This window comes from Balaenoptera musculus, chromosome 1 (genome assembly GCF_009873245.2).
Source record: "Balaenoptera musculus isolate JJ_BM4_2016_0621 chromosome 1, mBalMus1.pri.v3, whole genome shotgun sequence".
In the NCBI taxonomy this organism is placed as follows: domain Eukaryota; kingdom Metazoa; phylum Chordata; class Mammalia; order Artiodactyla; family Balaenopteridae; genus Balaenoptera; species Balaenoptera musculus.
In genome coordinates this window covers 165,151,324-165,177,889 of record NC_045785.1, presented here as the reverse complement: position 1 = coordinate 165,177,889, position 26,566 = coordinate 165,151,324, and positions in this window count along the sequence as shown.

Sequence of the window (26,566 nt, the reverse complement as noted above, 5' to 3'; positions counted from 1 at the left end):
GAATCTCACTGTTACTTCTCTCACAGAAATGTTTTATAAATGATCTATTTTAAAGTAAATGCTAATATATAATAATTACTGGGGCTTCCCTGGTGGCGCAGTGGTTGAGAATCTGCCTGCCAATGCAGGGGACACGGGTTCGAGCCCTGGGCTGGGAAGATCCCACACGCCGCGGAGCAACTAGGCCCGTGAGCCACAACTACTGAGCCTGCGCGTCTGGAGCCTGTGCTCCGCAACAAGAGAGGCCGCGATAGTGAGAGGCCCACGCACCGCGATGAAGAGTGGCCCCCGCTCGCCGCAGCTAGAGAAAGCCCTCGCACAGAAACGAAGACCCAACACAGCCAAAAATAAATAAATAATTAAAAATTAAAAAAAAAAAAGAACCCTCACTGAAGGGTCGTAGTTGTTGAGATGAGAGAGGAGTCCCTTACATCCAGGAGGGCATGGGAGAGCTTAACTGAATTTGGGTGTCAGAGGATGAATAGAATTTGAATTTAGGTCAGTGAAGGCAGTGTTCTCCAGGCCAAGGGAATTGAATGAGAACAGGAAAAAAAACGAATCATGGGTAGCATGTATGGGGAGCAATCAACAGTTCAGCTTGGTCAAAGAAAAGACCAAGATAACAGATAATAATAACTACCCACTACTGAGCTCTCACTATGTGATAACTTCTGGGTAGAGAACTTGATCCATTATCTTTTCGGAGCTCTACAACTCTGCAATAGATCATATCATGCTCATTTTACAGATTGAGACAATAGAAGCCCACTGAAGATTTTAGGCAAGAAAATCTGCCCATTTGGAGCTGTGCTCCTAGAAGATTACTTTGGCAACTGTGTGCAAGACAGAGTGTAATGGAGGAACAATGGACAGGAGATCCTGTTTGCTGTTGAGGCCATGGCAATAGTCTAAATGACAACACATGATGATCTGACTTGTAAACTACAAGGGAGGAGAGAGGATGAAATAAGGTTTTTGCATAGGTCAAATCTAGAGGATTAGTAAACTGATTGCATGTGAAAAGTAAGAAAAAATAATGATGCTAAAGTTTCAACCCTGGATGACTGTGAAGATGATGGTGCCATTAATAGAGGGAGAATAGGAGGGCCTTGGGAGGACTGATGATGGATTTGGTTTGGAGCGTATTAGGTTTGTAGAACAGCCAGTGGTGGAGCTCCACCAGATGATGGGAAGTGGGAGGCTGGAAACCCAGAGACAGAAATTTGGGAGCAGAGATGTAATAAGAGTTAATAACAGGCCAGTAGCTGGATGCATTCACAAAATGGGCCACTCCATAGAACTGCATCACAGAGACATAACATGACAATGAAACTCCCAAATTCTGAAGTTTCAGGGTTATTTAAAATACATTATCATTTAGTTCTTTAGATCAAAATTATGTTTGGTTAAGTTTAATTAAGCAAAAATAGCTTCACATATTCGTTTTACTTTTTGGGGAAACTTTTATTTCAGAGCAATGATGTGTTTGTATGTATGTGTGTTTGTGTGTGTGTGTGTGTGTGCGTGTGGTTTTCTTCCTGACAACGAAATAGAATAAAAGCAGAGTTCATGATACATCTTGCAAAACAGAAGAGCTGGTAGCACTTTTTTTTTTCAAATCCCCAAAGTAAATGACTTCCTTTAGAATCTAAAGCATAAATCATAATTGTGCTTTCTTTCTGGGGCTTCTGCCTTTTGTCAAATTAACAGCTTTAGAAAGAAACACATATTTTCAGATGACCTGCGGTTGGACCTAACATTTCTTCCCCAAACTGTTTTCAGACATTTTCGTCATGGTGGACCGAGAGAGGACAGACTTTCAGGATCTGCTGTGTGTGGCCCAGATCCCCTTTCTCTGGCACCCAGCGATTTAATCACTTTCCCTCACAGGGGCCGCTTTTGGCTAATGAATCCTTAGCTCCAAGTTTTCCCTCCTTCTAATGAGTGCTAATAAAATGCATTTAACTCCACTAATGCAACAAAAACTCAGCATTGTTTCATTGTATCTACTTAACAAGAACCTTGTTTAATATCAGATTACAGCCTGCTCAGCCAAAGCATTATACTGGGGGGAAGTGGGGCTGTGAGAAGGGAGTATCAAGTGCTATAATGTGGACATTCCTCCTTAATATGCCCTGCAGTCTTACGTGATTGCTTAATTCATTTAGCCGAGCTGGTCTGATCCTTCTGCCAACTGTTTTGTAAAATTTACTGCAATGCTAGGCAACCGGTCCCACCACACAAGCTAGAAATATAGTATTGCTTTTCCTGGGACCAAGCTAGTAACAGTTGTTTGGGGAGAGGCCACAGGCAATGGAGCAGATACTGTTACAAAAAGGAAGACATTTGGGATGTGCTTCATTTTATAAAATAGTCACAGCAAATCCAATTTTTATTAATAAATGTTTCCCCTAATTGTTTATGGTCTAATTTCAGAAGAAATTCATCTTTATTTCAGATTTATCTTCAGTGAGCAGTGATGTCTAATCTCCTATTTATTTTAGCTATGAACTTCTGTCCCTTCTTTTGAACCAACTCTTCACTCAAATAGCTATCAGAAACAAATAGCTTTTGGAAAACTTCCGTTTAAAGAAAAGAACCATTTTGTAATCTGAATAACCATTGCTTGAATGAGTTAATTTTAAAGTTTCATGTATATTGAACTTTATGAAACAAACATATCTATGGCTTCATTACTTGTAAATTTAGAGATAACCTTTTTACTCTCCCCATCCAATTTTATGATCTGGAATATTCCCGGTTCTCTTGGCACCTGAGAGAGATCACATTCAGAAACATTTTTATCTGTATTGTTTCTTAAGGTACAGGATTCTATTCACTTTGATGGCCTGCTCATTAAGAAGTGGGAGATACACTTCTCTTGAGTTTTTGAAGAAGGACTTTTCTATGGGTTTATGATGGTAAAAGAAGTTGAGGAAAGGAAGAGCTTCCTTCTATTTTTAAAATATTTATTCAGAAGAATCTATTGTTATCTGTAGATGAAAATAGTCTACAAATTGTTTAGGAAAACGACAGTATGAAAGACTAACAATTATCTCTTGAGACCTTATAAATGGTCACCTGATAAGAAAAAAGGTGAAGACTGCAGGAATCCTTTCAAGGTTTACCTTGTAGAGATGTAGAGATCATTTTAGGGATCCTTAAGACCAGAAGGTCATTGCTGTTGAATTTCTAACAAATCGTTTGAGTCAAAATTTACTTTTGACAAACTACAAAGTACAGCTGCTCTGTTCTCCCTCTATCCTGTTCCTTCTTGGTGGATGGAGTGAAGAGGAGAGCCTGAATCCCTCTAGGCAAGGATAAAACAGGAGATTACTGCGAGCTATACGTGGGTCCCATAGCATCCCGACATCTCAGAAGAATAAATGGGTGTTTCCACCTAAACAGGAAATGCACCTTTGTTCAAAAATCAGTCTGGATGAGACAAACACCATAACTTTTTGTAGCTTCTAGTTATAAATTGAGTGTTTTTTCTTCTTCCAAACCTTAGTTTCTGGTCAGAATATAAAATAAGTTTCAAAATATATATGACTTCTGATGACTGCATGAAATAAAACAGTAATAAAAGAGCCAATGTGTAGTTTTTGGTGATATGGAATATTAATATGAGAATAAGTCCTATGTAATCCATTCTTTCTCATCCATCTAGATGTAGATCATTTATTTATTTATAGATAATGTTAAATAATTTTACATCGAATCTCTCCAGCTAATTTTACTTCCAATGTATTGATAGAGAAATGCTTCTAAGTAGCTTTGTGGTTCAGACTACATCTGCTCAAAGGCTAATGAAAAATTAGCCTCATGTAAGCATCTGAGAAAGCAAATCAGATATTGAGTTTTCCTTAAACAGACAAACAAACAAGCAAAAACTTAGAAGAATACCCCTTTATTAATAGAATAGAAAGCTAGTCTTTTTCAAAACGTAGGAAAGACTAGCCTTTGTCCAAACTAAGTCATTGCTAGTAATGGCTGGGATTAACTGGTTTATGAGTAGAAATTTCTCTCCCTGAGACATTGGACTCATGTAACTGAGAAGGAGCTTCAATGACTTCAGGGAAGAAGCTAAAAAAGGAAGAGGTTTATTACATCCACAGTGGGCCAAGGTATCTGAGCCTCTGTGCTTCTAAAATAAAATGTAACACTTACTATGGACTTCCCTGGTAGCGCAGTAGTTAAGAATCCACGTGTCAATGCAGGGGACACGGGTTCTAGCCCTGGTCCGGGAAGATCCCACATGTCACAGAGCAACTAAGCCCGTGTGCCACAACTACTGAACCTGTGCTCGATAGCCCATGAGCCACAACTACTGAAGCCCGCGCGCCTAGAGCCTGTGCTCCACAACAAGAGAAGCCATCGCAATGAGAAGCCCGCGCACCGCAATGAAGAGTAACCCCCACTCCCTGCAACTAGAGAAAGCCCACGTGCAGCAACAAAGACCCAACGCAGCCAAAAATAAATAAATAAAAAATAAATTTCTAAAAAAAAAAAAAAATATATATATATATATAAAACACTTACTAGATCAGCCTTGCATGGGATTTAATATATTCTGCTTAGCTTTCTTTGGTTCAGACGTGCTAGAAGTGCTTCTTTTAAAGAACCAAGACACTGTTGAGAGTGAAGGAAAAGAGGTCATGAAATCTGTTTCAATTCTAAACTTTTAAGGGACTAGAAAAGGAAGTTTATTTATAACATGAAGGATAGTGTAACTGTTGTTTCTTTGAACAAAAAATCGTTATCTCTCTTTTATTTGTTTAAAGTCACCACCCATTTCCTCATCAAAAATCTGGGGGTCACCCTGGGCTCTTTCTTCTCATTTGTCCCTCACAGCCAATCAGCATTGGGCCTGGAATATTTTTCATCCCCAGTTTCTCTCAAATCCGTCTTCTTATTGAAGCCGAATCTGGCCTCTGTACCCTGACACCAAATGAAATCTCTGAGACACAGTTTTGGGTGAAGTAGGAAAGCTTTATTGCTTTGCCAGGCAAAGGGGGCCACAGTGGGCTAACACCCTCAAAACTGTGTGTCCCAGCTTGGAGGGGGTAGTGAGAGGTTTTATACTGATAGTAATGGTTCAAAGAGGGTGTGATCAGCTGGTGGACATTCTTCTGATTGGCTGGTGGTGAGGTAAGTGGGAGTCAGCATCGGCAACCTTCTGGTTCCGACAGGTCTGGGGTCTAGTGCTTGAGGGCAGCATACAGTTAACTCCTCCCACCTGATGGGGGTTTCAGTATCTGCAAAACAGCTCAAGATATTGTTATGCGTATCCCTTGAGGGGGAACCAGGACCCCGCCCCAAGGCTGCACTATTGTTTCTTTTGACCTTCCTCCCTTCTCTAATTAGCAACTGTTTGGACCTGCTCAGTTGGAACTCAGGGAAGGTCATGGAGGCTGAATGAAGCCTATTTCCTGTAATCAAGAAATGGGGGACACAGAAAGACTATTGTGCCCAGGAGCCCCACAGGGCCCTGCTCAGTATCATTATCCCTCCTTTTTAAAGTAACTTTACTGAGGTAAATGAATTTTAAACCATGAGACCTACCATTTTGAGTGTATAGTTTGCTGAGTTTTAGTAATATTATACATCTGTGCACCAGTCAGCACAATTCAGATTGAGAACACTTCCATAATCCTCAAAAATGACCTTGGGCTTATCTGCAGTCAATCCCACTTACACAGTCTCTGGCAACCATTGATCTACTTTCTGTCTCTATGGATTGCCCTTTCTGGTCATTTCGTATAAATGGAATCATACAACATGTGGCCTTTTACATCTTGCTTCTTTCACCTGGCATAATGTTCCCGAGTTTTATCCATGTGGCAGCATGTGTCATGTCTTTGTTCCCTTTTTATTGCTGAAGAGTACTCCATTGTATGGATAGATCACTTTTATTTTACCCATTTTTCAGCTGGTGGACATTTTGGTTGTTTCCAGTTTTTGACTATTATAAATAACGCTGTTTATAAACCTTTATACCCATGTCTTTATGTGGACATATGCTTTCATTTCTCTTGGTAGGTTTCTAGGAATCGGCTTGCTGGGTTAGATGGTAAGTATATATCTAACTTTTTTAAGAAACTGCCAGCCTGTTTTCTAGAGTGGCTGTACCATTTTACATTCCCACCAGCAATGTGTGAGGTTCCAGTTTCTCCGCATCCTGGCCAACTCTTGGTCCTGTCAGCCTTTTTGACTTGAACTGCTCCAGTGGGTGGGTCATGTGGCATCTCATTGTATTCTCCATATTTGTATTTCTCTAAGGACTAGTGATATCCAGATCCTCTTCTTGCTGTTTTGCTTCCCACTATCTTAGTTCAGAAGTTCAGGTCCTCCTCTCCTCCCACTTGGCTTATAAAACGTAATAGTCTGGGTGGTATTTACAGCTTTTCTTGACCCCGAACACCTCCCCTTTGCCCTTGTTCTGATAAGAGACCTTCTTTTTCCTCTGGAGACCCCATTACACATAATTCATGTGTGGCTGGTCCTGCTTCTCTCACTCACAGCATCATGGAAACCAGGCCTGGCTAACTGGAAAACAATATTTCCAGAACAAAGCAATTGGTTTAAGATTGGAGTTGTCACATTTCCCTTGGCAGGAACCTTCCTGCAGAAACTTGGGAAATACAACTAATCGGACAGTCTAACTTTATTAGTTGCAGGTATTCGAAACCAAGTAAACTAACTACCTTTGGAATTGTGTGTGGGTGTATATAAATGCACACAAAATATTCTATGGCCTCCTTGACTATAAGTCTCCTCTATGGCTGAGAGGAAAATTCCCCTTTCCACAATACACTCTCAAGAATATTTTATTTTTTTATTTTATTTTATTTTATTTTATTTTATTTTATTTTATTTTATTTTATTTTATTTTATTTTATTTCATTTTATTTTATTTTATTTTATTTTATTTTATTTTATTTTATTTTATTTTATGTTTTGTCCTCCTCAGATATCCCCTCTTGCCCTAATATTAACTGAGGGTGCAGTTTGGAGGGGAGAGTGTCATTGGTTCTGACAAAATGCTCGGGCTTGCTGTTGACATTCTTCTATTGTGCTTGGGAAAGTAAGGCTGCCTGAAACATTTAGGTCTGTATAACCAGTGGTCTAACTGGAGCAACTTGCCTCTTATTAGCATTGTAACTTTAGACAAGTTATGTAACATCTCTATGCCTTATTTGCGACATCAGTAAAATGGGGTTAGTAATAGTTTCCACTTCACATATTTGTTATGGTGATTAAATATATTGTACATATTGCAAAGTACTCAGAACAGTGCCTGACACATAGTAAATTCTCAGTAAGTGATAAGCACTTATTTACTTGCATGTGCACGCATCAAAGTTGTCATTAACAACCACCATAGGCAACAGGCAGAAAGAACATCTGAGACTTCCTTGTCCCACTTGGGAATTGACTTCTAGTTTGTGGTTATTAAAGAAGAAAATTATTACTGAAGGATATAATGGGTTTGGATCATTTAATACAGTTTCTTTTTTTATTGAAGTAGAGTTGATTTACAATATTATATTAGTTTCTGGTGTACAACATAGTCAAAATTTTATAGCTTATACTCCATTTATAATTATTATAAAGTATTGGCTACAATATATCCTCGTAGCTTATCTATTTTAAACAAAGTAGTTTGTATCTTTTGATCCCCTACCCCTATCTTGTCCCTCTCCCCCTCCCTCTCCTGCACTGGTAACCACTAGTTTGTTCTCTACAGCTGTGAGTCTGTTTCTGTTTTGTTATATTTATTTGTCTAATACAGTTTCTGTTGTCAAGCATCACTCCCAAGAATTCCTTCCCTAACCCCTTCCGCACCCCACATCAGAACTCCCTCCATACAGTGACTGCTAAAAATAATCAGCTTGAAATATAACTTGGTTAAAACCTCTTAGCTATCCTCACCATACTTTAATAACACATCTTTCTTTGAATGAAATGAACAGAAAAAAAATAAGATATTCAAAATACCTTGCCTTTAGCTAAGGCCAAAAACTTAAAACAGATAAGCCCCCTTGGCAGATTTTGTTTATATTATTGACAAGAAAAAATGATCACTATTACCTTTATAGAACTTTCTTATTTCCTTCCTCCTTCCTTCCTTTCTCCCTTTATTCATTTACTCTCTCTCTCTCTCTCTACCTATCTATCTACCTATCTATCCATCTATCTGCTGAGTTCTACTGAAGAAGGAGACATGAGGTGCATGATGTTTTTATATTGTATTATTTTTACTTTCAAGAGAATTGAATCTAGTAAGGAAATTTGAATATATATAACTAAGACAAAACATCACATTACAAATGCAGAATTAGTGCTACAAAGAAAATGTTCTAGAAATCTAGAGGAAAAGAACCCATTTCGTGTGATGATCACTGAAGACTTCATAAAGGTTAAAGTTTGAATAGGACTTTGAAAAAGGGTGGGAGGACTTGCAAATGGAGAAAATGCCAGGAGTCAGGAAAATGCAGAGTAGTTACTCATACTAGATATGCTCATTGTAACAACTGCTCACATATATGAAGATAAAGATACTGACAAACTATTAGCCAAAAATGTGCAGTCATGTTTTCCCAGTAGCATATAGAATTTTGCACTGACCTACTCACATTGTCTCAACTAATCCATTTTGTAACCCTGAGCACTGAAGTACCTAGTAGCTGATGTCTGGATACAATATTTTGAAAAATGGAACTAACCATTCAAACTAACCATCACATCTTCTGTCACTCACTACCAGTAACCACTAAGCTCCTCAATTAAGGTCTTAATCAAAAAGAAGTCATCAACCTCCTTGTGGGACTGAGAGTTGTTTGAGAAGAGCCTTACTCTGCATTTTTAGTAACAGGGATGTATCATTGTTGAAGCCAGTTGAAAGACTCTACAATAAAAAAGCAAATTTTACTCCTATCTGAAGGCAGTTCCTTTGGCCTACTCAAGGGCTATTCTCCAGAAATTCTGCCCTCTATCTCCTCCTTCTTTCCTGGAACATTCCAACTGGCATACAAATGTGTTTTTGTTAGTTCCTCATCTTAAAATAGTTCCTTCTTGACTCACTCAGCTCCCCAATGCAGCAAAACCCCTATAAGAGTTGTTGTCTGTACTGGTTGTCCAATGCTTTTTTGCTCACCAATTGAGTTTTTAACCTCACCTTTCCATAGAAAATATCTTGTCAAGGGCACCAATGAACTCCTTATTTCCAAATTCAATGGTCTATTATTATTGATCTCATCTCACCTGGTCTATTGGCAGAATTTGAAATGTTTGATTTACTTCCATCTTTTAAAATACTTTCTTTACTTCCAACATAATACACTCCTGTTTTTCCTCCTATTTTCTGAACACTCTTCTCAGTCTGCTTTGCTGGTTCCTCATCTTTTCGTTTATGTCTTCATGTTGGAGTATTTCTGGGTCAATCTTTGGAACTCATTTATTTTCATTCACTCCTTTGGTGATTCCATCCAATCTTATGATTTAACACATTATCTATATGTTAAGGATTCTTAAATTTATATCATAAGTTCACTCCAGACTGGAATATCTAATGATATATTCAGCATCTCCACTGGGAAATCTGATTGACGTCCCAAACTCAAGACATCCAAAACTGAATTCCAGATCTTTCCTCTACACTTGCTGCTCCTGCAGCCCCCCTCATCCAGTGTTTCAGGATAAAAATCTTGGCATTATCCTTCACCTGTGCCTTTCTCTCATGCCCTATTCCTGATTGTCAAAAGTTCCTGATGGGTGTACATTCAAAATATAACAAAATTCTACCAGTCCTAACCATCTCTACTCTCACTACCCAGTTCCAAATCATCAACACGTCTCTCCTGGATTACTGCAATAGCCTCATTGCTTATTTCAATGCTTCCACTCTTGTCCCTCGGCAGTCCAATTTCTCCAAACTACTAAGTCTCATAAGGCAAGTCAGATCATGTCGCTACCCTGCTCAAAACATTCCAATGGCTTTCCATTTCATTCAGATTAAAAATTAAGTTCTATGTTGGTCTAAACCAACATGCCCGAGGGATCTGGCCATTGTTAGCTCTTCGACATCATATTTACCGTGCTTCCTGCCCTCCACCACCGACTCTCTCCATCCCAGTCGCAGTGGTCTCTTTCTGGTTTTTGAACCATTAGGCCTCTGCTGATGGTCCCCATGGCCTGGAAAGTTTTGTCCGCATGTACTCATCCTAACTCCCTCACGTCCTTCAAGTGTTTACTCAAATATCATCCTATTAATGAGTTTCACCCTCTTTAAAATTGCAACCTGCCACCCCAAACTCCTGATCTTGCTTTGATTTCTTTATTTTATGATCAAATTACATTTTTAATCTTCTAATATACTATGTAGCTTACTTATTTTTTTCTATTTAATGTTTACTTTCTATCCTTTCTGACAAGACTATAAGTTCCATAAGGATAAAACATTTTTAGGGGGGATGGGTGAGGGTCTGGGTTGTTTCCTGATATGCCTCAGGAAGGGAGTAGGTATTCAATATATACTTATTGAAAGAATACATTTTAGACCTGGGCCATGAATTAGCTCACTTTTTTGGCACTTTGTCATTATTTCCAAAATGTCTGCTACAAAAATGGCTATGATATAGATTTCTTTGTACATATGAGTGGGAGTGACAACTTGTGAAGAAATCTGAGTGCTTTTTGGTTTGCTCTCTTTAGCCCATTGCTCTTGTGTTCTCCTCAACCATAAAAGAGCCAAGTCAGGTGGCCCTGAGACATGACGGGGGGGTCCAACAGACAGTGCAGATGGGATGTGTTTTTTTGTTTACCGATTAATAAAATGGATGGAGAAGATTGCTGAGACCATAAAGAAATGGTGGAGAAAGAACATGCCCTTTGTCCAGCCCCTTCTCCAAACCTAATATATACGATTAAAACAATGCATTTATAGTGCTTAATAAAATAACATCTTAATTTTCTCAGTAAAAAAGAAATGGATTCCTGTTGTGTTCAAAATGTCGTTGACTCCAGCTGTGTAAAAGTAAAATTAATAATTCAACTTAAAAAAAAAGAAAGATGACATCAGTCTATAATGAAATAATTGGAGTGGAATGCAGTTATGCCCTTAGACTCAGCAAGAGCTGGTCTTCCCTCGCCTCCATGCCTTAGAGGGCCCTTCTCTGGCCTTCATCCAGCCTGTTCCTTCCCACAGGCAAGGAGCTCCACAGGAGCCCATGCTTCCCCATTCATCCATCCCCCTGTCTATACTCTGCCTAGTTGTCAGGACCTTGGAATCCCCTGCCCAAATGGCCCTGAGCCAGCTTTAAGGACTTGCAGGGGTCTAGTCTCTGAGTCTGCCCTCTGAGGAAAGCTTACACTGCCTCTGTGTATACTAGAACTGAGAGGTGGACAGGGGTGGCTGATTTGTGAATTGAACTTTGGGGGATTGACTGTAGTGCCCATTCACAAGTGCAAGAAGATCCCTCCTGGGGTGGAATCCAGCTGGGACTGAGAATGGGGCTGATCAGAGACCCACAGCAGGGCCCACAATTCCTGTGCTGTCACTTTCCAGGCTGAAACTCCAAGTCATCCCAGAATTGTTATTAGAACCTAACGTTCCTAGTCATGAAGACATATATGTTAAGTAGGAGAATAGAATAGAACTGATCTATTACATGTTTGTAAATTTCAATGATAACTTCTAATCTTAAAAAAAAAAAAAGAAATTGAAACTGATCTCCTACCTCTCCTCACACACGTATGCAGGACGTGGATTGACATAAACACCCACCTGGTTCCCAACGGGTCTTCTTCTCAGCTAGGATTAGAGAGATCTCTGCAGAGCAATGGGAAGATACTGTGCTACAATACATCACAACGAATATTAGTGACTGGCTCCTTCCTGCCTCTTGTTCTCAGTGGCCTTGGGAGGAGCACTTTGCCCTGAATAATCTGGGCAGTAACATTCTAAGAGAACCCTGCTCCTGGTTCTGAAGCAGACCCATACAAAATTTTACCTGGGAAAAGAAACTTAACATATTTAGATAACGATAACCAAAAACTCAGTAGGACATGGTCTGTCTAATTTCATACTGAAGAGCAAATTTTATAGGTCTCTATTTCTAGTATGAGAAAGTAACTTCATTTTCAGTATCAAATCAAACACGGGTTTCATTGAGACACATGAAATAGGCCTGCAGAAGAGGGAGAAGGACAGCGGGGGTACAGCTTTCCGCTGCAGTACAAGCAGCGGGTGTTAAGGGATGCCTAAAAGATAGCGATATCTGTCAAAGCTGAAACATTATACCCGCAAGCATTGATCAATTGCCCTGTGACAAATCAATCCTCTTCCGAAAGGAAGAGGCAGTAATTTTTCTGACAGGCTAAATCTGTACATTTTTAATGATGGCGGTTTCTTTATTTCCACCTTGAGCCAAGATAATTTTAAGTTTTTTATGCTGTTTCATGGACAAATAAGTTCTAAATAGTGAGGAAGAGATGGGGTGGAGTTGGGGAGGCAGGGAAGATGTGCATTTTGTGGGAGACTTGAGTTGCCATTGACCCTGGGAGATTACTTCCAATACAATCATTGGCTTGTTGTTTCCATTTTCCCATCGACTTTGAGGGCAGGATACTTTACTGAATTCTAGATGTCTCTGAGGTGGGAAACTGCTGATGCCCTTTGGTTTAACTGACAGGTGAGATCAAGTCTCAGTTGACCATTTAGCATCTAACAGCAGCAGCCTTTCATTCTTTGGCAGGTAGATGGTGGGATGGGGAACAGGGGGAGGGTGGGTATTAGGATGGAAGAGAACACAGGGAATTCTTGCAGATCACCATCTCCTGTCACTCCTAACCTGAGTCATTCCTTTCCTCAGTGAGAATCAGGTACATTGAGCATACCATTAGGAAGATTATTTTAATTTACCCTTTTGCTGACACTCGTACTGCTCTGTATAACTAGAGCTGAGCATGACTTGATTTGTCAAGTCTTTTTCTACAGCATTTTCCTGTGCTTTCTGTCTTCTTTCCCTACCCAACCACACTGAAATGCCCATTCTCTATACTTCTAATCAGTGCATATGAATCACTGTCAGTTAGCACAGCTTGACTCTGAAAATCTTGAACTGATTCACTTCAATACCAGCTAGCTGATAATCATCAAATATATGCATCTAATTATTTTTTCCTATTAATGAACTTCCCGTGAAAAAAGCCATGATGTCTTAGCATATGTGGATTGCTTTACTGTACTCATCCAAATAAAAACTACTTGACCACCTCTAACTGAGCCTTCTGTCTTTTCAGAAGTGTTTTTTTTGTTGTTGTTCTAGGAGATATTTGTCACACTAGTGTACATAGATTATTTCCAACAAACAGAAATTCAGGATTGACACTGTGGCATCAGAATTTCAGGTAGTTTCTAAACTCAGTGAAAAAAGGCTTTTCAAATTCTTTATCAACCTGTCACGAGTCACATATCCATTTTTTAATTCTTTAGAAGGTATTAAATTCTCCACTATGATTCACTCCCATTTTCTTTTTATTTAGTTATTTATTTTAAAAAACCTACTCTATTAAGCTGTGACTGACATATTAAAAGCTATAGATGCTTAATGTATACAACTTGATGAGTTTGGGGATAAGTATACATCCATGAAGCCATCACCATTGTCAATGTCATAATCATCACCTCCCAAAGTTTCTTCCCACCCCTTTATTATTACTTATTTTGGGTGGTAAGAAGATTTAACATAAGATCTACCCTCTTAGCAAATTTTAGGTATGCAATACAGTGTTGATACCTGGAAACACTATGCTGAGTAGTTGATGTCTAGAACTTATGTATCTTGTATAACTGAAACTTTGCACCCTGGGCCATCACGTCCTTATTTCTCTTGCCTCCACCCCTGGCAACCACCATTCTACTTTTTGCTTCTATGAGTTTGACTAGGATTCTACATAAAAGTGAGATCAGGGCTTCCCTGGTGGCGCAGTGCTTGAGAATCTGCCTGCCAATGCAGGGGACACGGGTTCGAGCCCTGGTCTGGGAAGATCCCACATGCCGCGGAGCAACTGGACCCGTGAGCCACAATTACTGAGGCTGCGCGTCTGGAGCCTGTGCTCCACAACAAGAGAGGCCGCAATAGTGAGAGGCCCGCGCACCGCGATGAGGAGTGGCCCCCGCTTGCCGCAACTGGAGAAAGCCCTCGCACAGAAACGAAGACCCAACACAGCCATAAATAAATAAATAAATAAATAGATAGATAAGTGAGATCATACAGTGTTTTACCTTCAGTGTCTGGCTTATTTCACTTAGCATAATGTCCTCCAGGTTCATCCATTTTGTCACAAGTGGCAGGATTTCCTTCTTTTTTAAGGCTAAATAATACTGTATTGTACGTAACCTATTATATAATATTTTCTGTGTCCATTTACTAATGGAGCTTGAAATAACAAGATTTTTGTCTTTCAAACCAGTGTCTTTTAACCATGGTGTTAGGCAAAGTTGAGAAGCCAGATGTACAAAGGCTGATGCTTAGAAATGACAGACACATAGGTTTCCCTATAAAAGGGAGCATGACTTTTTGTTAGGCCATAACACATGGGAGACAGCAGTGCACATCTTCTGAAGAACATGGAAGGACAATTTTCTGAAGTATATTTTGCAGTGAGTTCTCATTTCTCTATATCACAGCTCTAAACCATGCAACTGACTTTCATTACCCTAGAGAAAAATCAGTACTGATATAACCCTAATGAGACACCCTAATGAGACAACACTAATGAGACAACTGTAGTTATTCTACAGCGGGAACTCCCCCATCATTACCTTGCTCTATCCTTGAACACATTCCTGGAACAGTCCCTGCAGAGATGTTTCCCTGCATGAGTCTTCCCAAACGATGCAGTCCAAAGTGGCTCTAAGCCCACGGCCTCTGAACTTGAAAAATTAGCACCATATCTTAAATGTTTGGTTCAATTTGTTCAAAATTGCCAACCCCATACAGATGAGCAGTTTATCACACTAGCATTACGTAGCAGCTAGAAGAATGAGATTTCCTGGCAGATGGGCTTGGGCTTGAAGTGCAAATTCCTCCACCTTTTCTCTCTGTGACTCATCAAAGGAAATAGCCTCCTAATTTCTTTTCATCATCTATAAAAGAGGGATCATAATAGTGCCTAGGGTGGTATGAAAATTAAATAAGATCCCATGTTTCAAGTATTTTCACATAACTAGAGCTCTATAAATGTTAGCTATCAGGATTATATAACAATTATTATACTATCTTGTTAAGCAAGTACTTCGTGAATTATTCAACACATACTGTCTTTTATGTTTCTTATGGGTTTTAACTCAAGTAGGTTATTATACCCAGAAAAGAGCTTATACTTATTTGGGTCTCTTACCTCAGCACCTAGTATAATAGCTTATCATTAATAAACAATTTAATTCCATTTGTTAATCACAGCTCACAGTGTTCAGAATAGCACTAAAGTTTTTAGAGGATAGAATCTTCCTTGCCCCTTATGTAATCACCATATAATAATTTTGTACTTACTATGTTCCTGACCTTATGTTAGGCAGTTTATACACATTATCGGTGATCCTTAAGCAACATCACAGAACTGACTTACAGAAGGTATGATAGAGAAATCTCTGATGAGTTTGGATAAATAAACTTGGGTATTAGACTGTGGAGAGTGAAACATTCGTTCATTCATTCATTCGACAAATATTTCTTGATCTCTGACATTCTCGCTGCCATTCTAGGTCCTAAGTTTACAACAATAAACAAGACCAGGTTTTGTAGAGGGAAAGCAGGCAATTAACTAACAAACAGAACAATAAGATAATTTCAGAGTGTGGTAAGTGCTATAAAGAAAATAAAACAAGGCAATAGCATAGAGAGAATTTAGTGGGCAGAGGAAGAATGGTTAGAGTGATTGGCAATCTGTGGAAGGGGCTTTTGTGCCAACCCCAACTTTGCATAATTTAAATGCAAGTTGCTAAAGAGTACTCATTACAACAAAGTAAGGGCGTATATTATGCTAGGGGGATTTTGCTGTGAAAAGAAGAGAAATGAAGCGGAAGCAGTAGAAGGAGGGAGGTCAAGAGAGGGTCTAAAAGAACCAATAGAGGAATGATGTAAATCAGCAAGGGATCCTGTATTTGGGCACCTGCGGACTGGCTGCTTTCTGGTCCCTTCATGCTAGACTCCCTAGGGGCATGGGTTACATCAGAGGGCTGCTCCCTAAGTGTCCTCCTTCCTTTTCTTGAAGGAGGGACCTACTTCTATCATTTCACTCACCTCCCAGCCCTGAGAGCAGCATTTTGCATGTGGTTAATGTTCAATACTTACTGAATAGCTGTAGCTTAAGTACTTTAATTACTTTTACAAAAGAAAGCTTTTTAAAGGAATTATTGGTCCTTTCAAGTGTCAGAGTTTAACTAATAATCTGTCTAGCCGCTATGTGATCTTGAGTTAATCACTTCACCCCTTGGGCCCTTGATTTTCTCATCTGTGAAATGAAGTGATAACAAGTGTCCCCTTGGGACTGGATGAGAGACTTGAGGAATCCTTTGGTTAAGTCTAAGTTGATTCTCCCATATTCTGGGGGTTCCATGTTCTAGGGGTGGGGGAAGGTGAAGAGATCTGGGTGGGGAGGGAACACAGGGCAGACTCACTGCACTGATGTCACCATTTCCCCACTGCCTCAGTCCCTGAACAGATGTGGGAGGTGGAGGAGGGGTGGGACAGAAGCAAACACTTTAGCACTGTCACGCTTGTTTACTGTTTTCACCCATGTGGTAATAAATCAATGTGAGGTTTGTCGTTTTAATTAGTCTTCTTTCAGTTGGGGAAGTCAAGGCTGTTAAGCGCTGATAGGTAGCTGAAAAATTATCTGAGAACAAGTATCCGGAAGGAGTGCTGTGGGTCCCTGGGGACAGGAGGGGTGTGTGAACAGCCCTCCACTTCAGAAAGGGAGGGTTCCGGTTGGGTGCAAGGCCGTCTCGATGATGGTGGGGGGAAGCTGAGTTGGCCCGTTTCTTGCTTGCCCTCATCCAGCCCAGCGGTGAGCTGTAGGCAAGGGAGGGTGGAGGGAAAGGAGAGGGAGGGGTAAATCTCTGTGCACGTTTCTATCTAGTCTAAAGTGAAGATGCAGAAGTGAAATGTACAAAACAGGTCTCGCAAAAAGTGAGAACAAGGGAAAATGAAGTAAAACCAATCAAAGCTCTGAAGTCTGGCAAAGAAAATGTTGCCAACTGGATTTCTTTGCCTCGATTGCACTGTATCACAAAGAAGCCCATTTTTTGCAAGGTCTCAGGGTAGAGTCAAAGCAAGGCCCTTGCAAAGAATGGGTTGTACAAGAAGGCTTGCTGGCTTGTTGGGGGTGCTTACTGCTATTTCCTACCAGATAATAAAGGGAGACGTGACTTCAAGCCCTCCAAACACAAAGTCCTGGCTGACCGTTCTGAAATCAGCTCTTCCTTTCTCCAACAATGTCTTGAACGGTCATTACTTTCTCCTCGTGGTCAGATTTGGCAGCAATAGTACAATGTACAGGTACCTCTTGGAAGAATCTCCATTCTTCTACTTACTGTTTGTGCTGAGAAATTGCTCAGCTCTCTGAGCCTTGGTTCCTTGTACACAAAGGAAACAAAATATATATTCTACCTGCCCCACAAAATGATTTTGAGTACATGATGGTATGTTCCAGACTACAAAATAGAAGAATAATGAATTATTATCACTATGATTATCATTATATGTATAGTAATAAAAGGCAATTTCTTTAGATTTTATGGGATTTTCAAATTTGGAAAAGATCTTAATGTTCAGCTAGTTCAGAAAAAATTGTTCGGTTAGTCCAATTTGTACTCCAGTTCCAATCTCTTTGACTATTTCTTTATAAGTTAATTATCCACTCTTTTCTTGATACTTCAGTAAAATATACTGTCTTCCAAGGAAATAGGAGCTCTGTTTGGACAGCTCTAATATTTCATGCTTTAATTATCAAGTTGTGCAGAAATCTTTAATTTCTACCCTTTAGTATTAGTTCTTCCTTCTAAAACATCAGTCCCTTTTGCAACAAGGTGGACCCTCCTTACATGTTTTAACAAATCTCTTTTCTTTCCCTAGCTGAGAAGAGCCTGTGTTCAAAAATTCCTCCAGTGATAATGGTTTCGGATTTCCTCATCACTTTAGTTGGTCAGCTCTAAGTATTTCTGTTTTCTGTTTCTTTCTTCAAATGTGCTCCCTGAGCTAAATATCCAGGTGTAGTATGATCAGTGTGTCCAGAAACACCACCTGAGTTTTGCACCAATCAGATTTGCTTACCTTTCTCCAAGTCTTCATCTTGCTTTTTAGCACAAATAAAATGCCTTGCTTCTTTTTGTTTTGGCCACTTGTCTTTATTTTACAATGTGCTCCTTTATTAAAGTCTTCTCTGAATGATTTCATCCAGGTCTGTTTATCTCTGTCATTTCTATACTTGGACTCTCAAGAAAGTGAATGTCCGGGGATATGGAACTAGAAAGATGAGCAGGAAAGTGGGCCCGCTTGGCCTCAAGGAGAGGAGACAAGGAAACTGACTCCAAATACAAGAAAGATGAACTTCTGGAAAAGGGGCTAAGTTTGTTTTATGTTCATCTAAAGAGTAAAACTGGGACCAGTCAGGGCTACTTCTTGGGGGAGTTTCCAGATCTTAGTCATAGTGGTAAAGAGCATAGGATTTGGAAGAGAACAGATCTAAGTTCAAGTGCTGACTCAGCAACTTCCTGCTTCAGTGGTCTTAAGCCATTTCTCTGCATCTCTTCATAGCCTCAATCTTTCCCTCTATAAAATGAGGTTCATATTATCAACTTCACTGGATCTTTTTCAGGACTAAATGAGATAGGCTAACCTGAGGGTTAGCCCTCAGGAGGCACCCAATTGGCCAGACCCCATGGAAGCCATGTCTTGGGATCTTTTCTCTACGTGTGCTAACTTGTCCTGCCTCAACTCACCTTACAAGAAAGGTTCTGCATAGCACATTAGTTTCATGTTCAGAAATAGTCACTCCTTCCCCATAACCCCCATGCAAAGAATAGAGTTCTCCACTCCAACAATGGCGAACTTGGCTGTTTGAGTTGTTCTGGCCAATGGGACGTCAGCAGCCATGAAGCAGTAGAGTCTTTTTTTTTCTTTTTTTAAATTTGGATTATAGTTGATTTACAATGTTGTGTTAGTTTCAGGTGTACAGAAAAGTGATTCAGTTATACATACATAAATATGTCTTTTTTTTTTGGATTCTTTTCTCTTAAAGCAATAGAGTCTTGAAAAGTGTTTTCTTGCATGAACTTACACTCTTGAACCCCTGCTATGCCCATGAAGAGAATATGCCTAGGACAGACAACTCAGCTCAGGAGGAGAATGGAAGTCACAGGGAGCGGAACTGAACCACCCCAGCCAAGGCCACCCCAGATCAGCAGTCCCCAGCTGACCCCAGGCAGCTACAGATGCCTGGGCGAGCCCAGCTGAGACCAACAGTACTGGGCTGACAACCAGCACACCTGTGAGCTAAATAAATGCATATTTGTATGTTCTTGAAGTTTCTGTGGCCGTTCTATGTGCAGTAATACTGTGACCTTAGTTATCTGAAATAATTATTAAACTAAGATATAAACGGCTGACAAGTTTTCATGTTTCCCTCTTCTGAAGACATGGGAAGCCAATATTTTTATTTGTTCAATAAATATTTGAGTACTATGTGCTTAGTGCCCCATAGTAGTTAATTTCCCCTTGAGCAAGGGACTCTTCTCTGAAGAAGCCTACTTAAAGCAGTACAGAATTACACTAGAGCCCAATTCCCTTGTCTTAAAGTTATCCCATTCAAAACACAACACAATCTGCTACACATGCAGAACTTGTACTGGTTCCTCCCCTTTAATCTCTGGGCATCTCTCTGCCTTGTGGACTCTGGGCATCATTTTGTTCCCCTCATTCCCAGGGCTGGTCTACCTGAACATCCTGGATGATCTCTGTAATGCTGGGTGATAAGCTAGAATTTTATCAGGTGGAAAGCTCTTCCCTTTCCCTTTCAATAAAGTGTTCCAAACTCTACTCCCTGCCTTTTCCAAATTCTTAGGCAGATGTTCCAGACAAATCATGCATTCTATGGCCTTTTGCGGTGCAGAGGGAAGGACAGAAGCCAATAAGGACTTGCTTTCACTTAGCCGTGACTCCATCAGGTTGGGGCTTGCAGCGGGATTGCAGGAGACCATCACTCTGTTTCTCTGAAATCTGGGGCTGCAAATGCACAGAAGAGGGTGCTCTTGTGTAAAGCTGCGGCCGGCTTCCTGGGAGGAGAATTTCCTTATGCCTTACGGAGTGGATGATTCATTGCTTATGATATTTGGTAAATGTAGTCTGTGTTAGTGCACACATACTCTGCCACAAAAGATAAAAAAAGCCTAACTGCAAAAATATCAGGAAACTCATTTGTGTCAGGGCTGCACATCCATCGCCTCTGCTGTTCTCATATGACACAGTCAACTTTTATCTGCATCCTCCCCTTTGACCCCATCTGCCAGCCCTCTAATTGAAAATGATCAAGGAATAAGGAAAAAATATTCATTCTTTTTAGAGTTTTCAAATTGCTTTCACCATTTGAGAAACAACTACTTATCCATTAATTCATTTGTCACACAAATGTTTATTGAGGGCCAATAAATCAGCTTTTTAGTGCTTTTAGGGAAAAAATTTGAGCTCCTTGTCTATCAATCAAGCCTAAACAATCTGGTCCCTACTTTTCTATTCAATATAAGCTCATGCTTACTGCCTTCATTTTAACTCTTTTTGGCCTCAGGCTTTTGCTCTAAAGTTCCTTTTTAAAAAAAAAAAAAATTAATTAATTAATTTATTTATTTGTTTTTGGCTGTGTTGGGTCTTCGTTTCTGTGCGAGGGCTTTCTCTAGTTGCAGCAAGCGGGGGCCACTCTTCATCACGGTGCACTGGCCTCTCACTATCGTGGCCTCTCTTGTTGTGGAGCACAGGCTCCAGACGCGCAGGCTCAGTAGTTGTGGCTCACGGGCCTAGTTGCTCCGCGGCATGTGGGATCTTCCCAGACCAGGGCTCGAACCCGTGTCCCCTGCATTAGCAGGCAGATTCTCAACCACTGCACCACTAGGGAAGCCCTCTAATTTTCCATTTTATTGAATTATTTTTTTCTGGTTCTTATTATGCCCATTTTTTCCTCATTCTCCAGAGTTCAGCACAAGTGTCATATTTGCAGACAGACTTTCCTTAAGCCCATTTATTAGTCATGATTCTCTAGAAAACCAGTTGGAGATATAGATAGGTAGAGATGGAAATATGTAGATATAAATTTATTATAAATATGTAGAGCTGGATCTTGTGCTTAGGGAGGATGAGAAGTCCAAGATCTGCAGCCAGCAAGCTGGAGACCCAAGAGAGTTGATGGTGTACGTTCCAGTCTGAGTCTGAATCTGAAGGCAGGAGAAGACCAATGCCCCAGCTCAAAGGCAGTCAGGCAGGGAGAGCAAATTCTCCCTTACTCAGTCTTTTTGTACTTTTCAGTCCTTCAACTGATTGGATGAGGCCCACCCACACTGGGGAGGGCAATCTGCTTTACGTAGCTTACCAATTCAAATATTAATATCAGCCAGAAACACCCACATAAACACACCCAGAATAATGTTTAACCAAATATCTAGACTTCCCATGGCCCAGTCAAATTGACACATAAAATCAACCACCACACTCCACATCTACATTGTCCTTTCCTAAGTACTATTGCCTGTTTCTCTTTTTCTCAGAGCTTATCACAACTTGCACATACCTTGTTTATGTATTTGTCACATTTACCGTCTGTTTCTCTTTCTAAAATGTGAGCTCCATGTAGGCAGGAACAGAGACTGTTGTGTTTATTTTTCTGTTCCCTGAGCCCTGGAGATGCCAGGAACCCAATAAAGACTTAATATGTATTTTTGAATGAAATAAGTACAAATAAAATGAAATAAAGTACAATGAAATAAGAGGTATTGAAAGGCAATATTAACAGAATGTTATGGGAATGTGGAAGAGCAGAAGCTGATTCTTTTTGGAAGAGTCAGACAAGGCTTTAAAATGAAGAAACATTTGACCTGGGTTCATAACCATGAAGAACAATCAACTAGGCAGCAGAGGAGGAGCAGAATGTGAGCAAGATGTGAGCAATAGACCAAACAGTGCCTGCTAAGGTTGAGGGGCTAAAGGGATTAGCATATTCCAGAAATGGTAAGAAAGCCAGGATGTCCAGGGATAAAAGCAAATTGAGGAGGGTCTTGTTTGCACCTGGAGGATCCAGACTTGACTTGGAAGGAATTAGGAAGTCAGTGGAGGCTGGAGTTTTGAACATGAATATTCAAAACCTGTTGAATATTTTGAACTCAACAAAACATTATCTATCCTGCTTCACTCTGGAAACAGAGTAGATAGTGGGTAGGAATGGGGAGAAACTGATGCCCAGGGAACTGGTTAGGAAGCAGGTACAACAATTTGGATGAGAGAAGATGAAAGAGCAGCAGAGGCACAAGGTGTGTCAAACTTCCCTCTTGGGCAAGTGAGGCCCAAGACTTTGGCAGGAGCTGGAGTTCCCAATGGACAGTCTTGGTTGTGGGATTGAGTAAATCTAGCCTGCGGATCTGGGGACAGGCCACAAGGACCCAGGGTTTCATCCAGCATGAAACAGCCTCGGGAGGCAAGAGGTAGTTTGGTATCTCAAGGACACGAGATGGGAAGCTGGACACAGAACATCGTCTGTACCTGAAGCAGAGATTTTGCCACAGGAGCAAGATGAGATGTGGGGAACATTCCAGGTGGCAGGGCTAGGTCTGCACAATTGACTGGATCCTTCGTGGGGAGTGGACATGGCTGGAAGGGAGACATTAAATGTACTGAGCAGTTTCAAGAAAAATAAAAGACGAGAAAGTTGATTTGGGTATACTTTTGAGGTAGAATTTATATAACCTAGTGAATAACTAGACATAGGATGACAGGGGTTAAAAACAAGAAAATTGAGAATGACTTCCTTGGAAACTAGAAGGAGGGGCTAGAGGAAGAACAGATTTGGGCATCTAATTTGAGGCAGACTGTGTCCTCTAAGTGGAATTGTTCAGTCAGCTACTTCACCTGGGTGCCCCATAGTCAACCACTCAGTGTTCAGGTGGTGGGAATTTTCTTAAGAACATATTCACCAAGTAGGCCCACAAGGACAAGATATACTGCTCAGTTCCAAACATTTTCACATTCCAGAACAACTCTTTTCTTTAGAACAGGCACCAGAGAATTCACCCCTACCTTCATCATCATCATAATCATCATCATCATCATCACCATCGTCCTTCATCTGAAGCAGAAGCAGCTCTTATTTACTGAGCACTTGTAATAATAACCACTATTTTACATTTCCTATGTCCCAGGATTCTTCTAAGTCTTCTCCACAGTTAACTCAAATAAACCCCATACCTAAGTGAAGTAAGCACATCATTACCCACTTGTTACAGAGGAAAGAATGGAGGCACATGGAGAAAAGTGACGTGCCCAGGTAGTTGAAGCAATCAGACACCATGGCGGTACTCCATCTGTATTAGTCTTTAGTCTCCCCAACACATTTGGAACATCATGATTATTCCCTTTTTATAGGAACAAGGAACACAAGGTGTGAAGTTGCATCAATTTCCCCAAACCATCCATCCCACAGATGCTGGAGCTGATATTTGAAACTACCATTTTTAAGCCAGGGCACAGAGAGGGGATGTAGTGCCTGAAAATTAGCTTTTTTGATTGCAGTGTAAGTGCTTGACATTAAGATTTTGATTGCAGAGACATCCATTTCCAAGACATCCATCTTGAATAAACACGTTGCCAGATACACAACTAGGTAAAGAGCCAGGCCACCCCACGTGTGAAGTTCCCCTTTTAGAAAGCCCCCATGTGACCTAGGTAACTGTCCATTTGCTTTTCCCTTCCCGCACTTTAATATCCACTTTTGTTTTTTTAATTCACCAGTAAAGAGTGAACCTGTGAAACTCTAGGTACCCCATCCTTGACCCCAATAAAGGTAGAATCCCAGGTCCAAGCTCTCTCTCTGTCTCTCTCTACCAGGAACCTCCCTGTGTGGTCCTGGGCATGCAGTGTACTCTCCAGGACCTACGAGTAATATATCTTGTTTTTGCAAAGTTCCCTGATAGTTGTTGCTGAGGTACCTCTTATAATCATAATAAGAACCACAAAGGCCAGTCCAGCCACAATTGGCTCTCGGGCCTGGGGAAATGTGTTTGGGGACAGAGGGGCTCACCACAAGCAGTAGGGGCCCCAGGCATTCCTAGCTGATAGCGTCACTGTCAATAGGCTGAGACTGGCACAAAACAGGGGGGCATTTCCAGAGCTCTTCTACTTTGCTATGTTTGAAAGTAAACATACAGGGAAAGAGATAACATTGTAAAGGTGGCAAATAATAGTGAATAGTTATCAAACTCACACAGTGTGAAGTGCTTCACATTGCTGTGCCCTGTAAAGGTTATTATCTTCTCCAAGCCACAGATGAGAAGTGGAGAACAAGGTAACTTACTCAAGATCACACAGCAAGTGACAGATTCAGGATTCCTACCTAGGTCTGAAACCTGGGTATTATTCAAATGTGGAAAAGTAGTACATCCTCTTCTGTTTATCTGACTCCTCTGAGTTGGCTGTTAGAGACCACTTTCACTTTCAATCTCAGCTTTATATCTGAGGGGAGGATTTAAAAACACTCCTCCATGCCACCTCTTTTCACATGTCCCCAGCTTCCATTCTGCCGAAATGAGACCCTTTCTTTCAACATCTCTCTCTGTCAAATCTGAAGGTGTCATCAGGACTGAAGATAGCACCTAGGCAGAAAACAGTTGCTTCCTTCTATGTGTATATCTTAGAATCCTCACATAGAGTCGGGCCAGATTACTAGGCTTTTATCCAGCACCAGAAGCAATCACTGTCTCTAGGCATTTATTTTTATTGTCCAGGAAGATAACAGCTTCTTAAGGCCATAACCCAAAACACAATTTCTCCATGTATTGACTGTATATTTAGTCATCTCTGCATACTCACTTTTCCCACGTGTGGAAGTATTGTGAGCATTTTCAGTGAACAGTGGACCATCCACTAGTTCACCAGTATCTGTCCCTGGTGCTCCCTTCAGGAATATTCCATCAGAACTACTAATTGACCAATTGACCAGGGTAGGGATGATTGATTGTACAAGGAATTACTTTTTGAGCTCAGGCCTCAGCACTGATTTAAGAATAAAATTTCTGTCTTCTTACTCTGCTAACCTCAGCCCCTTCCTTTGGATGAACTTGATACATTTGGAATGGAGGCACTGGAATATTGGCCAGTGGACAATATTTATATTGGAGCTTTATAAAAGAAGATGTAGAAATCGCTAGCTTCCTAGTGAATTTTGCTGTATGTGCATTTCAAGTTGCCATAAAGGAAGCAAAGTAGAGGGCAGCTGTTACTCTTCTGGAGCCTATAGTTTTAGTCTTCATTTTAGTCTAATAATTGAATGAGCTACTTGATTTGTGCCTAGGTGATACTTTATGTGTTCTTGGGTGTTAATTTATAAAGGTGACTGAGTGATGATTTAAGAGAAAATTTTACTACTTATAATTCCCAAGAGAAGGGAACTCTGTCTCCCCACGCCATGCCATACAGGGACCCCGTGGGGAGGCACCAGGTTTGATCCAGAGGCAGAAGCAAGAGTGAAGGAAAGGCATAGGCTACCACCTTTACTGAGGAGTCCACAAGAAAGTCAAGGCAAGGCAGAGGAAACAGCTTAGAACTGGCTAGCTAGAATAATTCCAGCAGGCTCTGGGGCATGGGGCCCTGTCCCTAGTTGTTTGGTACCTGGCTCTGGGTTGATTTAGGGCTGGGAAAATATTGGCTTGACGTGTAAAAGTTGGATGAAGGAGGTGGTTGGGTGTATGGACTTGGGACAGATTGGAGGGTTTATGATGTGATCTTTGTACACCTGCGAAAGCTGGATCACAAGAGAAATGTAAACAACTTTGGCCATTAATTTGGCTCTGTGATTAATGGATGCCAAATAGACAAACACAGAATCTAAAAAAACACAGAACACTGCTGCAGAAAACCCTAGAGCATACTTCTTGCATGCTTTCTATCTCATTTCTCATTTCCCCTCACTCCCACAGGTCAGCATGATAGATGGATGGATAGTACATGGCAGGCTGGTGGCCTCTCTTAGTATTCATCTCAAGCTGTGGTCATATAAATCTAGAGTTTTAGTGGTTGTGTCTTCATGGCCAATGTATAGCTTTGCCCCACCATCTTATCCCAGACCTGGGGCTCTCCTGGGCATTGCTAGTGACCTGACTTTAGTGGTCATCAGAAGATAGTGAAGGGAGTGTGGAGACCAAATGGCAGTCCTGAGATTGTCTCTCAGAGTTGCGATTTAATTTGGAAGAGAGATGATGGATAAGCAGGTTTTTAACAGAAGTCTTCAGAACAGCAGTGATGATAAA